Raw genomic sequence first — 12,381 nt, forward strand, 5'->3', positions numbered from 1 at the left:
GGTCTGAGATCGACTGTACACACAATGTCGGCATAATATCAACCATTAAAACATACATCTCTGCATCATCCACGGTCATGGTTCATAGACGATCCGGCGGATAGAGCAGGAGAAGAGTACAAGTGCTTTACTGCATGCATACCTCTAAAAATGATAATGGGAGGCAGAGTTCTATGAATGCTGAAAAGGAACTCATTCTGGTATGGAGTGTGACGCATAATAGCTTGATCACAATCAGACAAGGAGCGTTTGAATCTTTTAAAAGTCCTGAACTCCGGTGCATATCTGTCACTAACATTTCGCTCTTGGGAGGTTTGGCCATGTGGAGTGGCCGCACAGTTAGAGGCGCCATGTCACTGACTGTGCAGCCCCTCCCGCCAGAGGTTCGTGTCCTCCCTTGGGCATGGGCGTGAGTGTTGTTCTTAGTATAAGCTAGTTTAAGTAGTGTGTAAGTCTAGGTACCGATGAACTAAGCAGTTTGGTCCCTTAGAAATTCACACACATTTGAACATTTTTCTTGGGAGGCTTTCGAGTACCCATTGCCACTGACTGCAAGTACACTAACATGGGCTAGTAAAACTTCTTTGCAGCTAGAGATGCCTAGATTCATCATACTTGCGTTTCAGAATAATAGTAGAGGGAATATAACAAATGATTCCACCGTATCCATCAACTGCAAGTTAACAAATGCCGGAGTCTACCTGAATTCAGAACTCTATCCATATGAAAATTCACAGCTGCAGAAGAATGAAAATGTATACAGTCTAGCGTATGACGTGTATGCGAGCTTTCGTGTTTCTTACTAAGAAAGTGCTGAAGAAGAAGGAGAAGGGTGTCTACTCAGTCCATGGCAATGCAAGGAGATATACCGATCATCATAACAGACTGCTTGAAACAGAGCCAGATAATTAAGTCTGGACATGTAGATGTACAAAGTGAATTTGGATCTTCGACAAATTTTCCAGACTACACTGCAGCTTATGCTCTAGTTCTACATGACTGTGATCAACTACTGCCCACTCGCCGGTGTTCAGCAATGAGCTGTATAAATGAACAGGTGCTGCACCATACCCAGAGCATTCCGCAATGGCATGTCAAGGTGTGAACATCATTACAGACGCTCTGGGTTTCTATGATGATGAGCATATACAGTTCATATTTAAAGATGTCGCATTTGTAGCGTACACAGAAGATGAAGGAGTGATACAGACATTCTCAGCAAACAGCGCATAACCAAGGTCTTTCAAGGATGTGAAGTGCGCTAAAACATGAAATGGTGCAAAGTGCTTAACACATTTCTGCCATGGAATACACTGGGATGATCCATGCATATCCTATAGATGTATGGTGACGTCGCTTCGATTATTCGACCACTCAGATACCATCATCTATGTGAATGGAAAGGAGAAGATCTCATGGATGCTTCAAATCTTTAAGTTTGCTCCTATTCAAGACCCAGAATTCTACGGGTGTCCTGCTCTCCATCGACTCAAGAAGAAGAAGGTGTGTGAAAGTAGTGTTGATGTGTCTGCTTATGAAAATGTAAAATTACTTTTTAGTTGGATGAGATATAAATGAGTTTTTTTGACTCATAATATGTGTATGATTTCTCTTCACCCCGTTCCCACTTTGACAGTGTACAGTTTCGTCCGGATACTATGTCCGAGGTGTTCTTCAAGCACAGGAGATATTATTTTGGATATGTCTGCTATGTATCTTTGGAAGCAGATGCGGTCACGTGCCTCCTGCCCCCATAAACCGATTCGTGCTGCACGATAGGCGTAATTCTATGCAACCATTTTATATATTTTGTTATTCTCGGTCTTAAACGTCACCTCTTTAAATACCACTCATCTTCAGAAAAACTAATGTCATTTGTGACCTGTACAGCCTATATAAAGCAACTGGGGATAGGTTGTTTTGTAAATAGCAATAAAGACGTATGGTGGCGAACTTTTTCGTCTACTCAGTTCTTTTCTTGAGATTACAATTCAGTTCTTGAAATTAGAGTTCAGTTCTTGAGATTACAATACAGTTCTTGAGGTACAATTTGACACTGCTATTCCCATGTAGAGATATGTTTAACTTACATACTACAACAGTAACACTGGCTGAGAATAATTTTTAATTTTTTTTTTAATTTCCAGTAGCACTGCATGAGAATGTTTACAATTTTTCCAGATATACATACTAATGTGGAGATACTTTTACTACAACTAAATTCCACAGTTCCAGTAGCGTAGCTTTCATAATAATTGTCATGGACAGTGCACACTTAGAATAGAATTTCAGCAGCCCCAGTAGCAAAAGTTTTTGCAGTAATAATAATTCTGATGGACTGTGAGTTATTATATATACTAATCTGACTTCGATGGCTAGTGGCAGATGGAAAACTTAAAAACTATTCTATTTACAAGACGCACATGGTGCGTAGATATATATTTACAGAGCACAAATATGTTACGTGTGAATAAATAAATGAATGTAATTTCAACAGTCCCAGCTGCAAAAGTTTTAACAATAATAATAATTCTGATGAAATACGTTACATGTGAATAAATAAATATATAAATGTTTTCTGTTCATGGTTTTTTAATAAATACATTTTTTGTTTCCAGTTTTTTAGTTTTTAAACTTTTTTCTTTCACACATATGGTGTGCATATACATACATACATTTTTTATCTTTTTTCCACACATGGTCTACGTGTGTATATACACGTGTGCATAGTACACATAAATATTTACACCACACACACACACACACACACACACACACACACACACACACACACACACACATTACTTACATTATGATAAAAATGTCATACTACTACTTTGCAGACTCTTTTTCTCTCTCTCTCTCTCTCTCTCATTCACTCACCTGCTCATTCTCTCCCTCTCACTCAATCAGAGTTCCCCATCCCTCCCCTCGCTTTAAGTGAGTGGTGTGAGTACGGGAAAGTTTCAGTCGCATCATCACAAATGACCCTTTTATCGTCATACTAGTCTGCCTTACCATATGCACCACGAGCGCCGCTATACAGGCACTGCAACTAGTCTTCGATAGAGAGGGCTCTCGATGCCATATGACGCACACTCTTAGGCCGCCTCTGGGTGGCACCTTCCAATATGCGATACACGTACACTTTCGATCGCAGACCTACAAACTCCACAACCGCCAATCCATTCACCTCGTTCTTCATAAGGCCAATAACCTTCTTGTTCTGCGGAACAATACCATAAGGGTTATCGGTTGTGTCACATTCGTTACCGTGGTACCTCATTACTTCATATGGATCGTAGTTCGTCACCCAATAGATGAAGCTATCTGTATCCATATAAAGTAATTTAGCATCTACAAAATTAGTTTTTGCAAAGTCGTAATGAAAGCGGTAGATGTGGAGTTTGGATAGGTCCAGTATGCACGTCCCCACATAAATAGGTTTTGTAGGCTCTACTGCAGTCTTTGCTATCTCCACAGCAACAAAGTTCTAATTGAATATGGTGACCCTCTTAAAATTTGGTTTGGCAAGCATTTCCTTACGCCATAACGCCCATTCCTTTCGGTTCTAATCAAAATTTCACGTCGTTCCCTCAAATTCTCCATTGTTTTACCGAAAATTGAATTATTCATTAACACTTTCGCTGCGGTTGACGCTTGTAAGAGTCAAAACGAGACACGAGCCAGTGCGGCTGACGCTTATAAGCGTCCGCGCTCACTGTCGGATTACTCAGTCTAGTTGCAGCGTCTAAGCTAGCATCAAAGCGTGTAAACTTTTGTTTTGTGTGGTCAGTTATCGAACGTATATTGTTCGTAATGGCGGTTAATGAACCGACACCTGGACCTTCCAATGTGAAAAGGACAGGAAAAGTGTTAAATTGACATAGAAACAGTTACTTAGTGTACTAGACGACAGTGATTTTCTGTGTAGTGAGGACGAGGCTGCAGAAGAACTGCAGAGTGATGATAGCGTGGAAGCACAGCTTTCGAATCCGTTTCGTGACAGTTCCGAATCTGACGATACGGATCACAACGATTGTGTGGAAATTGACGACAAAAAAGGCCCGACGTGTCACACGGAGATAATCGAGGTGAGTTCTGGCATAAAGAACCACATAATATGCAGTATCACCCATTTACGAAAGAAGGAGTTTTGCAAATTCATCCTGCTGGCAATTCTCCTATGGATTTCTTCAGATTATTGGTAACCGTAGAATTGTTGCAACTTGTAGTTGACGAAACGAACGATAAAGCAGTCAACATATTGCTGACCGAAAATACAAAAGAGGTATCTAGTATCTGTAAATGGAAACCTCTAAGTATAGGCGAATTACTAGTTTTCCTGGGAGTTTCGTTACATTTGGGTAACGTTAAATACCCGGAATTACAAGACTACTGGAAGAAAGAAATGGTTCAAATGGCTCTGAGCACTATGGGACTTAACATCTATGGTCATCAGTCCCCTAGAACTTAGAACTACTTAAACCTAACTAACCTAAGGACAGCACACAACACCCAGCCATCACGAGGCAGAGAAAATCCCTGACCCTGCCGGGAATCGAACCCGGGAACCCGGGCGTGGGAAGCGAGAACGCTACCGCACGACCACGAGATGCGGGCTGGAAGAAAGAACCGCTGTTTGAGAATAGAGGAATAGCGATGGGTATAAGCAGAGACCGGTATTTGATCACACTACGCTCTCTGCATTTTGCAAAAAATCCACTTCCAGGAAACCCGAAACCAGACGATCGTTTATATAAGATACGACATATATTGGATTATTTTAACACGAGAATGTCTCAAGTGTATTACTCGGGAAGAGATTTATCAATAGATGAATCAATGATTCTTTGGAGGGGAAGATTGTCATTTAGACAATACATAAAAAGCGTACGTAATAAATATGGCATTAAGATGTACAAGCTCAACAATCCAGACGGTTTCATAAATAAGTGCGCTGAGTACACGGGAAGTAGTGGAGATATGGGGGGAAAAGGTCACGCTGAAAAAGTCGTTTTGCATTTGATGGCAGAAAAGCTGCATGTTGGTCATCATTTTACTTGGACAATTATTATAACAGTTTTCATTTAGCTACAACTCTGTTGAACCTAAAAACACTTTCCATAGATACTTTGAAATTAAATAGGAAATATAACCCCGAAGAAGTTGTATCGGCAAAACTTGGGAGAGGAGAGACAATTGGGCATTATTCTAATGGAGTTATGATTGGAAAATGGAAGGATCGACGAGAGGTTTCCTACATTTCCACAGAACATCTAAATGTTATGGAGCAAGTGACGAATGCGCGCCAGCAAACAGTCACGAAACCTTTGCCTGTTATTAGGTACAACGCGTGTATGTCTGGGACTAATAAACAAGATGAGATGTTATCGTATTATTTATGTGTACGAAAGACTATGCGCCGGCCGAAAAAAATATTCTTTCATGTTATTGACATGGTAGTTGTTCTCTATATCTGTACAACAAATACTCAGGAAATAAAATGACGTTGTACGATTACAGAATGTACATTATAAAGGGCTTCCTTCCGCCAATGGACGTTCCACGAAATGTGAGCAAGAAACATCACAAACGCACACACATTGTGCAAAAGCGGGAAGCTACTGGAGGGAAGAAGCAAGTTATGGGGAAGCGGTGCAAGAAGTGCGCGGAACAAGGCAAGCGCACTGATGCACCATGCGAGTGTATAACCTGCCCAGACAAACCTGGATACTGCTTGAACTGCTGTATAATTTCCCATAAGTAGCAGAAACGCGATAATATCGGGGAACTTCCGATTATCAAAGACAACTTCTTTTATTTCTTTTGACATTGCATGCTTTCTTTTTATGACGGGAAAAGTTAGAATTTTTTTTACGAATACTCAGAAAATGAGGTTTTCTTTTGTGTTAAGTCGACTTATTTCCTATTGCGTTGTAAAGCGTTCACTTCAGTTTTTTGCGAAAGAACTTGTTGTGCTAAATTTGCTTTAATAGCACCGTAACTGAAGTGATGGGGGACACGAGAGAAGCCTCCACGTAGGGTTTGTTTCGCTTACTAATTTCTACACACCCAGGTGTCCCCTGGGAGTTTATGATAAATGTAGACCGCTAATTCTCTCATACCAGGAGCAAACATGCTACTAAATTGACGACCTCTATCAGAACCAATCTTAAAAATGCGCATTTGAAGGAAATATAATTTCGAGTGAATCCAGTTTCCTTTTTCCTTTTTTTCCTTCTTAAGAATTTGCGTTTTGGAATCCAAATTTTTCCTGAATGCAGTGGATTTGTTGCTTGTTTGAATTGTATTTTTTGTTACATTATCAACAACTTACGAACATTTGAATGACGCCTGTGACCCATACAGGTGTCAGACAGCAAATAGACTTTAAAACATGACCACAATACAGTCGAAGCTTATTTGAAGTAATGCATCTAAGGTGTCATCATTAAGTCAGTATAGAACATGATCCTACAGATCTTACAAGGTCTTGACGTCAGCCTGTAGCTCAGGTGTGCTTACAAGGGAACCTCCCCATCGCACCCCCCTCAGATTTAGTTATAAGTTGGCACAGTGGATAGGCCTTGAAAAACTGAACACAGATCAATCGAGAAAACAGGAAGAAGTTGTGTGGAACTATTAAAAAAGTAAGCAAAATATACAAACTGAGTAGTCCATGCGCAAGATAAGCAACATCAAGGACAATGTGAGCTAAGGAGCGCCGTGGCCCCGTGGTTAGCGTGAGCAGCTGCGGAACGGGAGGTCCTTGGTTCAAGTCTTCCCTCGACTGAAAATTTTACTCTCTTTATTTTTGCATAGTTATGATCTGTCCCTTCGTTCATTGACGTTTCTATTCATTGTAATAAGTTTAGTGTCTGTGTTTTGCGACCGCACCGCTAAACGGTGCGATTAGTAGACGAAAGGACGTGCCTCTCCAATGGGAACTGAAAACATTTGATCGCAATTTCATAGGTAAACCGATTCCTCCACAGGAAAACACGTCTATATCCTATACGACACTGGTGATGGCATGTGCGTCACATGACAGGAATATGTTGTTGACCCACCTAACTTGTACACTTGGCGAATGGGTAAAAAGATTCTTCTACCTTGCCCGATTTAGGTTTTATGGTGGATGTGATAATCGCTCCCAAAAAAGTGATGAAAAGATAACGGACGGACAGATAATAATTGTCTGAAAATAAAAAATTAAAATTTTCACTCGAGGGAAGACTTGAACCAAGGACCTCTCGTTCCGCAGCCGCTCACGCTAACCACGGGGCCACGGCGCTCCCTAGCTCAGACTCTCGTTGATGTTGCTTATCTTGCCCATGGACTACTGAGTTTGTATATTTTGTTTATTTTTTTCATAGTTCCACACAACTTCTTCCTGTTTTCTCGACTGATCTGTGTTCAGTTTTTCAAGGCCTATCCACTGTGCCAACTTATAACTAAATCTGAGGGGGGTGCGATGGGGAGGTTCCCTTGTTAGTAGCGTCAGCTCCGATCGGTACCTGCCGTTTCAGAGTGTTACCGGCCCGCACTCTAGCGTTACCGGCCCGCACTGGAGAGTTGCGCGCCTGCACCGATGCCGCAGCGAAAGTGTTAATTTATAAAAATCTTTCTCAAAGTCACACCTCACGGAAGGTCTCTGTCTCGTATTCAAATCAATACACGCCTTCAACCAAGGGAACTGGCTCTGAGCACTATGGGACTTAACATCTATGGTCATCAGTCCCCTAGAACTTAGAACTACTTAAACCGAACTAACCTAAGGACATCACACAATACCCAGTCATCACGAGGCAGAGAAAATCCCTGACCCCGCCGGGAATCGAACCCGGGAACCCGGGCGCGGGAAGCGAGAACGCTACCGCACGACCACGAGCTGCGGACCAAGGGAACTGCTTGAAGGAGATAGCCTGGGTGATTCTAACTAGCTCCATCCCCAAGATGAGATACTACTGGAGATTACGATAGTGAATAATGTATCTCCGCTTATTCCCCAGCGATGTCATCAGTTTTGGGGTGGAGCATCCTCGCGGAACAATTTGATCTACACACAGGGGCAAATCAACATGCACATCACAGAAACTAATAGGGTACGTGAGTTCTGCCTCCACCACACACACTACATCAGATTCAGCTGCCATAACCCTTATGGTTTCGTCTTCAGGCACCCATCACAGTCGGCCGTGACTGCTGCGTGGCGTGCTCGTATAGTTTATTTACATCCCGGTACATTATGTAACTCGAATTAAAACATGACAGTCAACCATGTTATTGTACAAATATTCATTCTCCTTCGATTTGGTCATGGGAACGTTGTCGCTGTAAAGCTTATCAACCTCCCATGGAAGTTTTTCGAGCTCATTGAGCAGCCAAATTGCAGGATTATCCCCGACATAAGATTTGTAGCGGTTAAGACTCGAATGACAAGACTATACAATTTTGTACGCTGCCACATATGGCGGTATGTGAATTCGTGGGGTCACCTACACAGCGGGTCACAGGAGCGAGAAGGCATTCAGATTCGACGTACACTATAAACAGGCATCGCTCCTAGTTGTGAGCATTTTTAAGCTTTAAGGATTTCTTTTCCTCAGTAGGCATAACAACAAGTACCGGATCCTTGGAACCGCAATCTTCTAGATGTGCCGCTAATAAATTGTCTGAGAAAAAATAACGCAAGCACCTCAAGCAAATGTGCTTTACGCGATGGTCGGTTGATAGCTGGACTGAAGGAGTTCAAATGGTTCAAATGGCTCTGAGCACTATGGGACTTAACGTCTGAGGTCATCAGTACCCTAGAACTTAGAACTACTTAAACCTAACTAACCTAAGGACATCACACACATCCATGCCCGAGGCAGGATTCGAACCTGCGACCGTAGCGACTGCGCGGTTCCAGACTGTAGCGCGTAGAACCGCTCGGCCACTCCGGCCGGCTCGGGACATGTCTTTGATCCAATCATAATTATCATCTTCAGTGAAGAGTAGCATGTTTACATCAAAGTCACGCTCACCGTCAGATTTTGAGAAATGGAGGGTGCCTGCTCATCTGGCTTGCTTTTCTTCTCCAGGCTATAACATTTACCGATATTCCGGTATTCTGTGCCTGAAATTCGGGTATGTTCTGAATCTTGACTTTGAACTCGTTAGCATCGAAGTTATAACACCCACCAGTATTGTCACCTGCATGGTAAGTACTGGGACGCTCTGGATGATCTCTGTAATTCTAATTGCTCTCGCGAGCCGATATTGACCATGCAAAACAAGCCTGATCCTTTCTATTTTCAACATTAATGCATGCCCAATTATTAGCTGTATCTTTAGGGAGCTTGATCTTGTTAGACCCTCCATTTACCGGCTCATGGACTCGCATATGGATGTCCAGGTGCAGTATTTGTCTGACTGCTGACCTTCTCACTTCCATCCCGGAAAACCGGGCCAATATAGCACTCAAGGTTAATTTACGAAATCACTCGGCGATTGACGTGCTCCGCGTTATCACGCCATCCCCCCCCCCCCCCCCCCCGCTAAAGATAATAATCCTAGAACCAACTTGGGGAGGTGCAGGGGGGGGACGGGGGAGAGAGAATGTGGCAGTTTGACGCAGAGCTCAAATGGCTCTGAGCACTATGGGACTCAACTGCTGTGGTCATTAGTCCCCTAGAACTTAGAACTACTTAAACCTAACTAACCTAAGTACATCACACACATCCATGCCCGAGGCAGGATTCGAACCTGCGACCGTAACAGTCGCACGGTTCCGGACTGCGCGCCTAGAACCGCGAGACCACCGCGGCCGGCCGACGCAGAGCACCGCACTGGATTTAATGGGGGTATACCAAGACTTATAAACTCATTGTACCTTAATCAAAAAGTTTCAGTTAAAGTGAGAGGAGAAAGTACAAACTGGATCAGATTAGGGAAAGGAGTAAGACAAGGATGCTGTTTATCACCTACTCTTTTCAACCTGTACTTGGAAAATATGATTGACCAATGCTCATTAGATGACAAAGGAGTAGAAATTGGAGGAAGAAGAGTAGGGTGCTTGAGATTTGCTGATGACATGGTCCTTCTAGCCACAGGGGAAAAAGAATTACAGGATTTGGTGGACACCATTGCAACTAACAGAAAAAAATATGGAATGAAAATTAACACAAATAAAACAAAAGTATTGGCAATAGGAGGAAATAAGGAAATAAAAATTGTGCTGAATGGAGAAACACTAGAACAGGTGCAAAATTTTAAGTATCTTGGAAGCAGGATAGACACCGACTGGAAGTGCACCACAGAAATTAAAACAAGGATAGCAATGGCAAAAGAGGCGTTTTATAAGAAAAGGAGAATCTTCTGCAGCGGTATGGACAGAGAACTCAGAAAGAGACTCATAAAATGTCTTGTATGGAGTGTTCTTCTATATGGCGCTGAAACATGGACTATGAGGAAAAAAGACAGAGAAAGGCTGGAGGCTTTTGAGATCTGGACATGGCGGAAGATGGAAGGAATAAGTTGGATGGATAGAGTAAATAATGAAGAGGTACTGAGAAGAGTGGGAGAGAAAAGACAGCTACTAGATGTAATAAAGAGAAGAAAAAGAAATTGGATTGGGCATATATTAAGAAAGAATGACGGACTGATAAAAACAGTTTTAGAAGGTTATGTAGAAGGGAAAAGGAAGCGAGGAAGGAAGAGATTCCAGATACTGGATGACATGATGGACGGTACAACATACAGCAGCCTTAAGAAGGAAGCAATGGATCGCAGAAAATGGAGAGGCAAAGGACCTGCTAATATAGCAGATAACTGATGATGATGATGATACCAAGGATCATGGACTAACTTGAGGAGTTCTTTTTCCACGACAGGAACGTCCGTCCTTAGAAAACCAATAGGATCGCGATACCCTTCTGCCGGATCTCGAACCTCATGAAAGAGATTCGCTCCTCAAAGGCATCTGCAATCACCGAGTATTCTAATTGAGGTATGGTGTCACTGACCAGACGTCCTTCGCTAAAAGTATGGGAGGGGGAACTGCCACTAGCCATAGGTCCTGTCGGCGGTGGGGTCTGTGAGGTGGTGAGTGGTACCTGCCGTAGCAAACACTCCCTTTTCGAGCTACGATTCTGACGAAGATGAGAAAAAGGATGAGGAAGCGCTAGCAGGTCAGACCAGTTGGAGCAACCTGGCTGTGGCGATAGTTCCCAATGCAGTTGCTGCTGCACCTGGAAACGTGAGGGGTGGTAGCTCATTGCTCGGCCCTCGGACGCCACGGTGGCAATGCTGGGGCAGCAGCAGCGGCGGCGGCGTCTCACGTGTAACAGAGCTGTTGTAGGTGATGTGTGCCTCACCGGACACCACTTTGGCGAGAAAGAAGGTTTATCCACCATCGGTATGCGCGCCACGTTGTGCTGCGGATATGGACACGCGTCCACTGCAGAATAACGAAAAAAATTAAGTACAAAGGTTGCTGTAAGGAAAGAAAGAAAGAAAGAAAGAAAGCAGCAGCTGGCCGAGACACACGCAGCAACAGGGAAGTAACCGATTTTGAGACTTTTACGAGTTGCTAACTAGGAGCGAATTCTATAATGCCATCTGTGTGCCCTAATACACTCCTGGAAATGGAAAAAAGAACACATTGACACCGGTGTGTCAGACCCACCATACTTGCTCCGGACACTGCGAGAGGGCTGTACAAGCAATGATCACACGCACGGCACAGCGGACACACCAGGAACCGCGGTGTTGGCCGTCGAATGGCGCTAGCTGCGCAGCATTTGTGCACCGCCGCCGTCAGTGTCAGCCAGTTTGCCGTGGCATACGGAGCTCCATCGCAGTCTTTAACACTGGTAGCATGCCGCGACAGCGTGGACGTGAACCGTATGTGCAGTTGACGGACTTTGAGCGAGGGCGTATAGTGGGCATGCGGGAGGCCGGGTGGACGTACCGCCGAATTGCTCAACACGTGGGGCGTGAGGTCTCCACAGTACATCGATGTTGTCGCCAGTGGTCGGCGGAAGGTGCACGTGCCCGTCGACCTGGGACCGGACCGCAGCGACGCACGGATGCACGCCAAGACCGTAGGATCCTACGCAGTGCCGTAGGGGACCACACCGCCACTTCCCAGCAAATTAGGGACACTGTTGCTCCTGGGGTATCGGCGAGGACCATTCGCAACCGTCTCCATGAAGCTGGGCTACGGTCCCGCACACCGTTAGGCCGTCTTCCGCTCACGCCCCAACATCGTGCAGCCCGCCTCCAGTGGTGTCGCGACAGGCGTGAATGGAGGGACGAATGGAGACGTGTCGTCTTCAGCGATGAGAGTCGCTTCTGCCTTGGTGCCAATGATGGTCGTATGCGTGTTTGGCG

Source organism: Schistocerca serialis, chromosome 9 (genome assembly GCF_023864345.2).
Source record: "Schistocerca serialis cubense isolate TAMUIC-IGC-003099 chromosome 9, iqSchSeri2.2, whole genome shotgun sequence".
Lineage (NCBI taxonomy): Eukaryota > Metazoa > Arthropoda > Insecta > Orthoptera > Acrididae > Schistocerca > Schistocerca serialis.